Source organism: Ursus arctos, unplaced genomic scaffold (genome assembly GCF_023065955.2).
Source record: "Ursus arctos isolate Adak ecotype North America unplaced genomic scaffold, UrsArc2.0 scaffold_10, whole genome shotgun sequence".
NCBI lineage: Eukaryota > Metazoa > Chordata > Mammalia > Carnivora > Ursidae > Ursus > Ursus arctos.
In genome coordinates this window covers 7,372,095-7,386,565 of record NW_026622764.1, presented here as the reverse complement: position 1 = coordinate 7,386,565, position 14,471 = coordinate 7,372,095, and the positions used below count along the sequence as shown (strand labels likewise).

The window sequence follows — 14,471 nt, the reverse complement described above, 5'->3', positions numbered from 1 at the left end:
GGACCTTTAACCACCGCACTTTGTGGAATAACTGCCTATTTCTTAGCTCTGGTATTTGGTCATTTTCTTGCCCTTAACCCTGGGGCAAGAATCCTAATGCCTGTCTCAAGAAGAAGAGAGGGGGCCACAATCTCGCTGGGCCTTTAGGAGTAACCAAACTGCCTCTTGGGGTCCATGGTAGGGAATGTCCTTGGACTATACTTTCCCTTCCCATCTCATTCCATACATTCTCTGGAGCTGTTTGGGAAGATTCTTTGGGACAAGGAATCCTGTAATTTGGAGAATATGGAATGAGAAAATCTCTGTTTTGGAGGCTTTATGATCATCTTATTCTTACCACTAATATGAAATGGCCTAGAAAACATGCGTCATAAAGGAATTTCTTTGTTGTAAGTACTATAAAGGTGACACCCATTCATCTGCTTACTGTTCTTTAGAATTACTGCAAAATAAGGGCTTCCATTTTTGTTTAATATCAGAAGGAAAGTCACTAAACCCTGCATTCCAAATATTGTGGAAGCCTGGCTCCACTTCTGAAAAAAAAATCTGAAAATTTTGAGAAATCTCACAAATTTCCTGGTCACTCTTGGCTCTGATGTTTTTCTGGTGGTGAATTATTGATCTCTGTTAATGAAGGATTTACCTTTCCCCCCTAACATCAATCTGCACAGAATGTCTTCCCAATATCTTTGCTCTATAAAGCATTACGTATGACAGCTAGAGGGAGATTGGATAGAGGTGTGATTGCATTGTAACACCGTGTTCAATTTCAGAACTAGGTATGCTTGCTCTGAAAACCCCTCAATTATTTCTTTTACTAGGAACTTCCCACAGGTGTTCTCTCTCTCTCTCTACCTCCCTCTCTCCTTCTCTCCATCTATTTCTTTCTTTCCCCCACCATGAGTCCCAGGAGCAATCATAAACTCTTACTGCAATTCCCCCAAGCATATGTCTTTCTCTTTTTCTTACCCCTAATGGAAATATGTGCTTCCCTTGGTGCAAAATTTCATTAACACATATTGTTAAAAAAAACTCAATTGTTTGGTACCACAAAAGATGTGGTCACTAAATCCACATTTAGAGTTTTTGTTCATTTTAAAACAATGATATTATCAGTCATGGCCTCAATTTTAGCCAGACCTCTTAGTTGTGAACAATAAAACATAGTTCAGGCTGATTTCAGAAAATGACATTTGGATAGCACTTTTATCACAAGAATAGCTGGAGAAGCAGGTTCAAAAACAAGCAGGAGCCTAGGGAAGGTTTGCAGGCAGAGGCACAGCCCAAGTCAAGTCTCAGAATCAGTTCAGTGAGAAAACTTGCTTCTTCTGTTCAACTCCAGGTTTCATAGCTTAACCACCATTGTCACTGCCACAGGGCACTGGACCTAATCTCCACATGGGTTTCATGATGTCATTTCCACTGACTGCATCCCCACTTCTGTTATCACTACCCTGCAGGGTACCAGTAGGTTCTGGTTTGACACCCTGGGCAGAAGTGCCTATGTGGCTGACCTGAGGTCATCTCCTAGTGACTTTTCTAGTGGGGAGTAGGCTCTGCACCCACAAATACTCAAAGTGTGGCAGTTCTCAGATGTGGGAAAATGACTCCAAGTCCAGGGAGAGAATAATAACAATAACAATAATAATAATAATGGTAATAATACTAAACCCCTGCATCTTTGTTCAAACATTCTCTGTAAGCAGAGATAAGCCACATGGAAGTTTCTTCTCTAACATTTATGCAACATGTCAAGCCCCTTAAAGGGAAGGAGGGGATGCTACAATGAAACTTTTGTGTCTTTGTTCGCTTTCAATGGCAGATAACCTTCATTTTCCCTACTGCTGACATTATTAGACATTTGGAGTAAAACAAATTGTTTCTTGGCAATGACTTTTTTAAATGATCCTCACGCATCATTGTTTGTTTAGCTTCTGTTTTGTTTTCTCTTTTCTCTGATTTTTTTTTGCATTAAATAGACAAAAAAAGGCTACTAATTAATAATGATTTTATTAAAAGTATCTTGATTCTTTTAGATCTTCAGAGAGAGAATGATGGAGGGTCGGTGAAAGAAAATACATATTTATCTCCATGTATATTGTTGCTTTTAAAACAATCAAAAATTTTTAAATGATCCAATTTCCAATTTATATTATGATTCATCTTGTTATATTTTGTATTTGTATTTAAATTATGTGTAAGTAGGTTTGGAGACATTTTCTCACTCAGGAAATAAACAATAAATATGTTATTTTGGTTGTCATTAGAAAGCTTGGTAAATTACTATTTGGTTGACATTTTCTGAGGGATTATGAAATAGAAATTTTTTTCTAATAATACTAGACTAAATTACTTATGGTGTTATATTATCAGTCCTGAAGAAACCAACAATATATAAATAGTATACTCTATATCTAAGAAATAATTTATTATTTTATTTTTCAAAATAATGAAAAACATTTTATTATCAACTCTTCTTTACATTTAAATTTGAATTCAACCACCTCAATCCTGAAAATGTTCACAAGTATAGTTTTATAAAATTCAAATACATAAATTTGCAATGGACCCAATGAAAGTCATCCAGAAGAAATTATGTCACTAAAATTCAAATTGAATTACCTAAAAAAAAGATGAAAAAATATACTTTAGAGTTTCAGCTCTGACATGGAGCTTGACCTGACCTTGTAACAAGGAAAAGAAACTGAACAAACTGAAAATTGACTTTTCTCGATCCATCAAAGAGGTGAGTTCGGAGGGCGAGCCGCCACCCTGGACTCTGGAGAAATGGTGAATCTAGGGTCCCAGCTGGAGTCGAAGCTGCCCCTGGAGTAATTAACTGATAGGAACATTTAAATGGCACTTCTGGCACATTTCTGGAGGCTAACTATGGTCTGACAGGAGTGAGAAACTCTTTGAGGGACACCTTACACGGGTTTTACATCCTGGAATCCTACCAGATTCTTGTGGCTAAGAGCCAAGAAAGATCCTGTCAGTGTTCTGGCTTTAAAGGAGAAACTAACCAGTGGGAAATATACCCGGAGTATTCTCCATGATAAAGAACATTCCTCTAGGAGAAAGAACTTTGGCGGAGCCTCATGTCCTCAGGGAAGGGTGTTTCTTCTCCTAGCCCTTCTCTGAACACCAGTAGCCCCTACCCTTCTTGGCTCACCTAAACAGGGAAGGAAGTACAGGCAATGACCCCAGAAAAGAGAAAATGTGTCCATCTCTCAAAACTGGATCCCATTGAGAGCGTGATCCGTAATGATACTTAGACCTAGGTTTATAGTAATTAATATTTTCCTGATTGAAATAATCACTACGTTTGATGTTAACGTCTCCAAGAGATATAATTATAGTGAGAATGTAAAATATCCAAACAAATCCTCATTATTTTTCCAAAAATTCCACTTGTACAGCCGTTTGAGAGAGAGAGAGCGGTGTGTCTTGCGGAGGTCCCAAAACGCGTGGAGGTGTTGGCAGTGAAGGTTTTTTTGTGGAGCAAAAGATGTCCGTCCTTGGGATAGTCAAGATATTCTAATTCTAGGCTTTGTGGGGGCTTTAGTATCCATAGAGTGAGCACTCTGTACTTGCTGTTGTGGATGCTGGCCCACCTCGCTAGAATCATCAACGTTGAAATGCATAATCTCTTTCTATGAGGCTTTGGAAAAGAATTCAAACATTAATTTCATCATGAAAATAACAGCTTCCTTTTATGGGAGCTTGCTCTGTGCTGGTCCCTGTGCTGAGTACTGAGCTCATTCCATGCACAATTTCATTAAAATGTCACAAATTTACACTGATTGTACAGGGATATTCTGCTTTTAGGAGGAAAAGCCCAGACTCAACCCTGGTCTTTGGATTCAATCAAACACACTCAAAATTTATGTAAGTAAAATAACATACACAGAAAAGAGTTTAGAAAAGTCTATGTATTGATTTGAGCTTAGTAGAAACACTGTACGTGTAGGTTTGAATTGGCCTGCTAAGTAGAATTTGGACAATTTTACAAGTAAGAGAGACGTTTTTAGGTCCAGGATTCTCATCGTGAATTGCTTACAATTCACATCCCAGTGATTTTATATGCAAATAGAAGCTGTCTGTTGACCAAATGAAAAGAACCAAGAGATGCATTTTAATTACAAAAACTGATTGTTAATATTGGAATTTTAATGGACTTCTCGACTGATGAAGAAATAACCAGAAAGATTTGCACTCTTTTATTTTAATCTAACTGAATATGGCGAGGGAAAAATAACCCTTCCTAGATTGCAGGGGTATTAAACCATAGTGTTTTGCAATTGATAAGAAGGTTACAGAAACTACAAAATTGAATAACATCCATTCCAGGAGAAAAATGTCAGTGTGTGTGCACGTGTTTAGACATTCCTAATTCTGATTTATAGTATTAATGATAGTAAAGAAGGAAGGAAGTTAATCTACCCCTCAGTATCTAATATCAATGTTTCAATATCTTAAGAATCACACTAAAATATAATTTAAACTTGTCTCATATTTCCAATGACTGGAATAAATTGGCCTGTGGTAGTTTCAAGAAGAGCTGGCTAGATTTCTAGATGTGTGTATTAGAAAAGAGAGGGACTTTACACTTACTGTTATATTGGCAAAATCTATATATATTACTGCCCATTTTGTATGAGTTTGTAAAATATTGTATTAAAATAAAATTCCTGTCCTATAGCTAAAGACATTTTTAAATATACTTTAAACATTTACTGTTATCCTCCAGAAGATCACAGGCATATAAAGAAATTTTAATAAAAAAATTTACAAGTCCTCTCCCGTCTTCCATTCTGTTTTACTCACTGCCTTCAGCAAGGCTGTGCTCTCTTTCAAACCCCCCACCCCGGCATTGCTTCTCTAAAACACAGAATTGCTGGCTTTTATGTTTATCACCAGTTCCCCTTTCTATACGTTTTATTTTCTAGGGGTAATTCTATGCCTTTTCCAACAAAATCAATCAATTTGTGTTTGGTTTCTTTAGTTTCCACCCTTCCAACCCCCTTTCACCCCCCATTTGGCCAACACACACATAACACCCTGAATAAAACTGGCAAAAACTAGAATTATCTTTAATGGGAAATGAAGGGGAGAGGCTGTGAAACTCATATGTGAATGTTTTTCCTGTCACACTAGATTTCATTTTTTAAACCTTTGTAACGCTGCCCTCTTAAATGGCTACGTTGGTATCTGTCTGCCTTCTGTGCCAAAACACGGAGCCCTGATAAGTCACGACCTTACATCATGTGCGAACACGGCAGGGCTGTCCCTGTCCAGAGTGAGAAGGAAGCCTTCCTCTGAAGAATAAACTGAGCTCAGGCTCTTTCTGAAGTCTTTATTTGGGCTTGATTCAGTACACCATAGAGAACTGCCCTTAGAACCTCGGGAAATAGGGACCCTCTTGCAGCCCTGTAAATATCCCACAGTGTGCATCAGGTATTAGGAATTCCTTGGCAGTGGTTGCTCTGCTTGTCACTCAAAGGCTCAGAGGGGCTGTGGGAATGCGAGTAGAAAGCAAAAATCATACAACTCCCATCCTCCCGAGTGTTGCTGATACGACTTCCTGTCTACCCGCCTACTTTCTCTATGGCATATGGCTTAGAGTACGGGTAAATATTTGTCGTAGAGTGGTAAGTGAATAATTAGTACAATACTGTGGGAATCAATAACCATTTGCTTGACTTTTCTCGATGCGTCACAACAGCCCATGACATCTGTTCGATGATTTACATTAAATCACTCTTCAGACGCAATGTTAATCCAGCCCTGTGTATTTTAGAACACAATCTAGAGGCTAAAGTTTGCTCTTTCGAAAGTTATCTTTTTTCATTTGTTTCCACTGACTTCGCTATTTATATAAATATAGGAAAAATAGGGTGTGGATTTCTTTTAAAGTCAAGCACATTGGGCCTAACACTGATGGTTCTACTCTTAATTGCTCTTTTTTTACGCTATGTGCGCTCTCTGAGTGATGGGGACTCTCAGAGAAGTTTAAGCACAGGCATATGGACCCACTTACAAGGCTTCATGCTAAATTCGTTCAGTACTTGATCTTCCATCTCGCTAATGACACTTTTTTTTTTTGTCACCAGCACAATCACGGCCTACAGTTGACTGCTTTTATTGCTTTTAATTAAAGCCTAAAATAGAAAGTGTCTATTAATCAGTGTGTGAAGCCAGTCAGGAGTGAGAGCTTTATGCACTCCTTACAAGATGGATAGTAGTTACGTAAAGTGTCCCACCTTTGTCATCGTGGCAGGAAGACAGCCATTTAAGTTAATTATATCACAGGGAAACACCTGTAATCTGGAAATTTGGAAGGCAGCACCTATTTTGACAGGCCAGCTATTTTTTTTTTTTAAGGAGCAAAAGATATATTTAAAAAATTCATCATTTTATGATCATTGTATTCATTTCACCGTACAGTTGGAGAGAGAATAGGGAATGATTTTTGTGTGTGTGCTTCTTAAATCAGAATAAAGTCAGCTAATCACTGACAATGAATTGAACACGTTGACTGTTCTCTCCTCCTCGTTCTCCGAATATATTTTAAAATGGCTTGATTTTTTTCCACATTTCCCAGTTCAGATTTACAGAATAGGAACTTCTGATGATAAAACTCTCGGCAACCTGCTCCCTTCAGTTTCTAAGATGGAAAGAAACGAGGCATTTTCCCTGGTCTTTCTTTTTATGTGCTGGAAAGTCTTTTCAAATTCAATTTAAATGTAATTCAGAGAAGATACATCACAGTTCGTTGGGATGATGAGAGTGCCCAATCTCACCAATATACATAGTTGTGCGGATTGAAGTAAAAATATTGAATTACAATTCAGTGAAATTTATCCGAAGCCCTTGAGGGGCTTCACAGAGCTCAACTCATTTTCGGTTGTTCAAGTGAAATAGTGGGATTTGGGCAGGTGGTGGATTAGTTTTCCAAGTTGTATACTTCCAATAACAGCAGACACAACCACATCTCAGAGACAGAAGCGTGTGTCATCCTCTAGTGAAAATCACTACTGTTTAAAAATGTGGAAAGTAAGAATCTGGTCATATTCTGTGTGTGTGGGGGGGTGCGTGGGTGGGTTGTTCGTTGGTCAAAAGAATACAAGAGTCCAAAGACCTGTCATCGAAAAGTGAAACTACCATTGTCTGTAAAACCTAGCAGTGTCTGTGATTTTCATCCTTGTTTTGTTTTGATTTGCCCATTTTACAGATGAAAGGGTTGAAATACATTACCCCAAATTCCATTCTGTCTCTAAAATGCACTAAATAACTGTGATTACTGTTTTCACTAATTCTTTCTTCTTCTTCTCACTTCTCTCTCTTACTGCACCCCATCTCCAGCATCCCTATGCCGTCAAGAGTTGCAGGAAGGAGGCACCCCACGGTAAAGAAGTAGGAAGACTGGGTATGAGACAGGATGTTTAGGAATACCCTTCGGGTTCACAGTGAGAGCCTGGGTATCGGCTCCCAGATCACTTGTCAGCACTTTACGCTCCCCTCCCTCTGTAGTCACAGCACATCCTTCTGTGTCCAGCCACCCCCGGGGTTCCCCCTGCAGTTAGAATGTGCTCCCTGTCCCTTGTTGGCCACAGTCAGTCCCACCATTTGTTTTGCTCAGCAGAACAGGATGATATCACATCTATGCGAGGATTTTAACGTAGTTTGTTGGTTTTGGGTTTGTCATCTGCCATTTGTGTCAAGGCCCAGCATGAGGCTCCTCTTTTAATCTGGGCCAATGAAAGAGAAGACACAAGGAAGAGATTCACAGCTTGGAGCATCAAAGCCAACCCCCAACTACACATAGGGTAAGACAGAGAGGAAGGCTGCTTTTCATAAAACTCTGCGATTGGGGGAGAGGGGTGTTGTTCATTATCACCTAAGTTTACTATTACGAGTCCATGCTTTCCACAGGGTTTTCCTTATTAAATTTGTCATGTCTTTATTCCTTGGCCCTGATAGTAGCCAAAGGATATCAATGATCCAGGAAATCGTCAGGAGATGTGATCTTTTTTGCCCATTGCTCAAGCCATCTAAATCCGCCCATAGTCACGGGAAATGTGTAGTCAAAATATGAAGTCATCAGTCTCACAGCAACTTATGACAGTAGTGCCGGTCATAGCACACAGTGCCCTAGAGCTGGGACTTGTGTGATTAGTTCTCATTTCAAGGAAATGGGTCATTAGGCAATGGGCTCCTTTTTGAAATTGTGCTGAACTCCTATTTGCTCTCATTTTTGTTACTTCTTACTCATAAAATTTTGAAACATTTGAGAGAAAGGGGTCACCTTATCTAGTACCTAAACAGCCAAGCATTTACCCATCCCAACTCTCAGCTCCTTGGTTATCAGACAAGGAAACTGTCAGGGAAGTTACAGTGGACCGAGTTATACGCGGAATTGATAGCAGAGGCAAGATTAAGATCATGTTTTACTATCTCCTATATAGCTCCAACTTTTTTTCCACTGTAATTCTTGCGCTTTAAAACAGTTTAAACATCAACATCACCTTCAAAGTTCTTTTAAAAATATGCCTGAGAATCATCGTATTCATTTTGTCCACTGGTATACAATGATGCATTACTGAATGAACCAGAAAGTTTGGGTTATTCATTATTCACATAACCACTGACCAGGCTCTAGATCTATACCAACTTGGATTCTGCTGCTTCCTACCTGATGTAATTTCAGGAAAAATAGTCCACAAAATAGTTTAATGATGGCATTAAACCATCATGCCCCCAAACTTGTCATTATATGTGAAATTTCTAGTATCCGATTCATGTTTCTTGCCTAAAACATGTTAAATGTCTTGCTTCAATTGCTTATGTGCACTCTATTAGTCAATTAATTCAATTCAGTAAAATATTAAAGACCTATCACATGCCAGTTTCTTTTCTAGATACTGCCTATGTGTGGATATAGATGAGTAAGTCCGCTGCCTTCCCTCAAGGAGCAGGGAAACACAAAAACTAGTTTGTAAGTGGTGTTGACTCCATTCCCTGTGCCCCAGAGGGTCTTTCCATACAGAAGTCACGGCAGACAGGAAAGATGCTGATAAGAAAGCCTACGGAATATTTACCTCCTCCACAGTCACTCAACCAGTGTTAGTAGGTTCAATTGAGCACAGCTCAGTTTATCAAACCTGAGATGTTTCCAAACTCGCATCCTCAGTGTACATGTAAGCCATGTCCGGCAATGCACGCCCTTTCTCCTTCTCTTCATCTCCATTTTTACTTCTATGCAAACCTCTGCTTAACCAATTCTTATTACTCCAAGAGGATCTCTTTAGACAACTAGGTACTTCTTTGATACTCTTTATCTCATCTGTGGGCTTCTCTGCCTTGAATACCATCCTCATGAGGACAAAGACTCTATCTACCAGGAGCAGGACATTTGCATTTCATTTTAACTGTAGCCACTGCTATATTTGAGCAAACAAGCCATATGCTTGTTCACTTGGAGTTGTTAGTAACAGGAGTTTAGATATTTTGTGGTCTCTGTTATTCTTTACTTTTTCTGATGTCTCACATCTTGATGACTGGTATAAGCTTTTATGAATTTCCTCATTTCACGTATTCTAGTTTTACTCAAACAGGCAATGGAAGGGAAAGGTAACCCTGATGTATTTTAATTTTTTAAGGTAATCAAATTTTTTTTAATCATTATTACTCACATGCTCCCAAAAACACATCTTTCAAAATCTCTCAATGAGAAAATCCACCAGTGGTGTATGAAATATTCTTCCGGTGCTGATCATGAAGAAGAAAAAGTAATCAGAGGAACCACATCTGATTTTATCAGACAAGACAGGTCAGTCATCACCTAGCAAGACTCCCAGACAATGGAGCACAGTAGAGACCAAGGACTGGGGATAGTGTTAAGAGAATGACACCTTAAGGTGGGAGGGGGTGGGGTGACAACATCATTCTCTTAGTCCCCTCGGTATTAATTGGAATGAACCAGAATGAACAGGCATAGACGTTAGATTTTCACAGAACATTTTTTTTCCTTGTCTAATTGAAACACCATGTAGAATTGTCAACTTTTTATTATGTCCTGATACAGGGATACAGAAATATGGATATAAACATAATGGCATTTTTTCTGTTTTTGCTGAAGAATAGTGAAAATCTGTCATGGGTAATCTGTGGACTAGCATTGGGGAACTGCTTGGGCAGAATACTCAGAATGAGGCAGCAAGAAGGTATTAAATTCAAACATCTAAACATAAATATCTAGGCAAAGATCACAATAACATTTCTGGGTTTGTTAATGAAAATACTTAGCACATTCAAAAAAAAAAAAAACAACTATTTTTAAATTGGATCTTGCCTCCATAAATATCTCTTAAAAGAAGCACTCCAGTCAATCATTTCTAAGGTCTTTAAGGAAGTCTGTTGATTGAGAAATTAAGCCTAATTTAATCACACCAGTATATCCATCTAAAAGGCTTCATTTTCTCTAGCTAAATACAGGTTACGCTCTTCAAATCAAAGCTATTTCCTTCTCAAACAATGGCAGAGAAGAGTTGCTCTTTTTTATTATAACAAACTCACAAAAGGTGTATGAAATCCCTGAGTGGTCATTCATTTGTCAGTAAGACCACAGTCCTCGCAGGGATTTTTTTTCAATGGAAAAACTTGGAAGTATGATGTGTCTATATGTGTTGTGTCTCCCTTTTTTATTTGACAACATGTTCCTCCTATAAATATCTTTCATTTCCTTCAATGTATTTTGGAATATTTCAGAGGAAACATTATTGCCTTAGTAAATACTTGAACCAAGAAATAGAATGACCAGTAGAATCCACTTGGTGAATGAATCATATACACCATTATCTATGGGTGTATTAGTCATGGTTATGCTTGTCATCCAGTTATTCATTAACCAGTCAACAGAAAGTTTGACTAAGCATTAGGTACTGTTCTAGGCACTGGGGATATTCATTTGAACAAAACCCCTGCCTCCGTGTTACTAGTCTAAACTATGACATCCTAAAAGGATCAAGATTTAGGACATCCCCACATTGCTCTAAAGCCCTGGGAGAGCCTGCTTATACATCATAAATAAATAATTTGACATTTATTAAAGAGTCATAATGTGCCAATCCTAGTGCTAAATGCTACAAAAGGATGAACACCTTAAGGTCCTATTCTCAATAGGGCTTATAATCTATTCAGTTTAACAAACTATAATCATAGTCCATTGTGATGAGTGCAATAATTAATGCATGTGTGTGCTGAGTCCAGAGGCAGCATAAAGCGAGGAAGAAACACAAAGGATGTTGGGAGTCGAGTCTGTTTCAGGGAAGGCTTTTCAGAGACTGACTTTTTAAAATTTTAAGGATCATTCTCCTTTTTAAAAAATATTAATTATGTTAAATATCTTCATAGTTGCAACACCAAAAGCAAATAACAAGTACATTCAGAGAAATATCACTTCCATCCTCTCACCTACCTCCATGCCTAGAATTCAGCTTTTAAACCAAATCTGAAGAAAGGAGAATACTCCATCAGACACATTCTGAGGTGTTATTAATATTCAGATTTCTGAGTCCAGCACAGACATGCTGAATTTGAATATCTGGGTGTGGGACCTTGGAGTCTGCATTTCAAACAAGTGTCCTATTCTTAAGTACAGTGGAGTCTAAAACCCCTGGTCTTTAGGTTTTGGGATGGCTATTTGGGCATTACGTAGTTGCACTGGGTTACAGAGTGGTTAAGAAGATAGGCATTCCTTGAGCTCGCTACAAAGCTTGATATGTGGACTATAAGACAGGCTTTGGGGAGGCATGACAGGATAGGGTAAGAAGGAGAATGAGGCAGACTTACATTTTGACATTTTAGAAAAATAAATCTGGACTCTTTATGGAGCATAAATGAAATGAGTCTGTAAGTTTCATTTCAAGAAAGGGGACCAGAAAAAGAGCACATCCAGTAGTCCAGGGAAGAGAAATAAAAGTCCGACCCAGGGCAAAGTAGGTTTCCAGCACATCACCTCCTTGACTTGTTACCAGACCATAAAGCTTTCCTCAACCGGAAATTTGCTACTACACATCCCAACTTAAATAAAAATTTCAGCAGTCATTTAAAATTTTGATATTCAGACTATTCTTGCAAGTCTTCTCTTCATCTACTTTTTAAAAAATGAATTCATTGTTCCAAGTGGTATTTTCAAAAGCTAGAAAATCAATTATCAATCAATGAATGTAAAAAAAACTTTTTCTTGGAAGTATGCAATGAGGAGAGTGTTTCCTTTCACTTGATATTTCTTCAGCCTCGTAGAGAGAAATGCTGTAGTTGTAATTAGGTGTCTAGAGAATGGATTTAATAATTATAACACATGAATATGTATTCTATAATTTGATTTTTGAGAATACTATATTACCTGCCAATATATTTGAGGTCTTTGACCATGGGACCATGTTGAATTCTAATTGGTAAAAACCAGGTCAATATCACTTTCACATACATAAGTATATGAATATGCAGGTTTAACAAAATATATGAATATGGGTAGGCATTGACCAAGATGGCCTTATCTTTCTTCTCAGCCTAACTGAACTTTATACAGATTTCTTTCTGACCCTAGTCCCCTGACTTCCCTTTTCTTCAAGCTTTACTTTAGAAAACTTGCAATTGCACACGCTTCCTCTGTCCCTTAGAGACGTGTATCTCCTACAGCCCAGGGATATCTTTCTCAAGGACTCGGGATATGTCATCATCAAGAATGATAGTGCCCTATCTCCCATCTCTGTGGGAGGGTAGGAGCCTAACTTCCATAAGCACCAGTCAACAAACACAGCCGGCCTCATCACATCAACCAACCTCCCCTGATGTCCTCCAGTACTTTTCCAGGAGCTCAGCCCCGAGCTTAAAACTCTTTTTGTTTCAGTGGAACTGAGTTCAATCTTTTTCTTCTATTTGAATAGTCTTGAATAAATCTTCCTTGCCTATTTAACTGCTCTGGGGGAATTTTTCTCTTACAATTATGCATGAGCATGTAACAACATGTAATGTAGCTAACACATACACACGCATACCTTATAAAAAGAAAAACAGGTCACTAGTTCATCTGTTTTAGAAAGGAGAAGAAATGGCGCCTAACGATCATATTATTCATGCCCTTTTGAATTGCAGCTCATTCATTCATTCATTCATTCATTCATCATCCATTCGATAAGCATTTATAGGAAATGCAATCAGGGGAAGCTCAGTATATCACACACAAATGGAAATCAGTAATAAGAACATTTGTTCCATCTACAACATCCTTAGCCTTCATTCCACCATCCTGAGCTGGGAAAAGAGAAGCTGCTGTGTTATTACCCTTTTACCAGTCTTGTTCTGGATGGCAAGGTAAAAGAGGAATCAATCCCTTTCAATAGTTTCTTCTCTTTATGTACAGATATCTGGGACACATTTTTATTTTTATTACATGTGATCTTATTTCTATGATTTGAGGTCCTCAAATATCATCTTCAACTAGTAAAAGAACAACAATGAAAAGTTTCCAAGACATTTTAGTGAGGCTTTATTATTATTTTTTTTGAGTTGCATTTATGGATTTTTTCCCCCAAAAAACGAATTGGGGATACTTTTTTTTTTCTAAGCAATTTAGGGCCTGTTTGAAACTGAGTACAAAATTGTGCAGAGGCACTGACACCCTCTCCTTGAAGATGTTGACCCTATGGTAATCTAACCCCTGATAAAAGTGAGAACTTTTATTTTAGTTTCTAATTCTTCGTGGTTTAAAAACAAGTCCAAGGTAGGTAGTTAAGCTGTAATGGCTTCTAATGACTGTGACTTTTACGAACAATGACCCTCTGAGATGAAACTATTTGGCCATTCATAGGTTAGTTAACCTTTTGGAATCTCAAAGCCTCAATTACTTCTAGCAGAGAAACACGTCTATCAGAGACACACATCTGCGCCTTTAGTGATAAATGGCACAGGATAATTTAACCAGTGACTTTCTGAAGGGGGAATATTTACTCAGGTGTGGAGTGAATATTGTATCAATAAACAATGGAAATGAGGATTGTTAATTAATTAAAGATATTGGGACCTAGCTAATTTTTTATCAAAAAATTTTAAGAATGAAAATATCAAGGGGATTTATTTAAATGGGTAAATAGATCAGTCTACCAAAAGTCCAACAATTATTTACTTAAGGAAATAATTTTGTTTTCTCTGTGTTCTTTAGTAAAAGAAAAAATATCTGCTTTCAGATAAATGTCCAGCGAGTTTGACCTGGTCATTCAATTTGCTTGCATTTTGTAGACGGATGCCTAGACTTCAGTGCTCCATGTAGGAGAATTTATATTTAAGCATCTCATGTGTGTGTTGTTTTTCTTAGATGTGTATGGCCCTAGAATGTAATCATTTAAGTATTTCTAGCTACTGAATATTTTTACTGTTCATTGCTTTTAATTTTTCATGGACTACCC

The 14,471-nt window shown here is 37.9% G+C and overlaps 1 pseudogene; it reads right to left on the bottom strand.

Annotated features, from left to right (window-relative positions):
• LOC113251140 (glycoprotein-N-acetylgalactosamine 3-beta-galactosyltransferase 1-like) overlaps positions 1-9,374 on the bottom strand; it is an 86,033-nt pseudogene extending 76,659 nt beyond the window's left edge.
• Between the last annotated feature and the right edge of the window lie 5,097 nt (positions 9,375-14,471).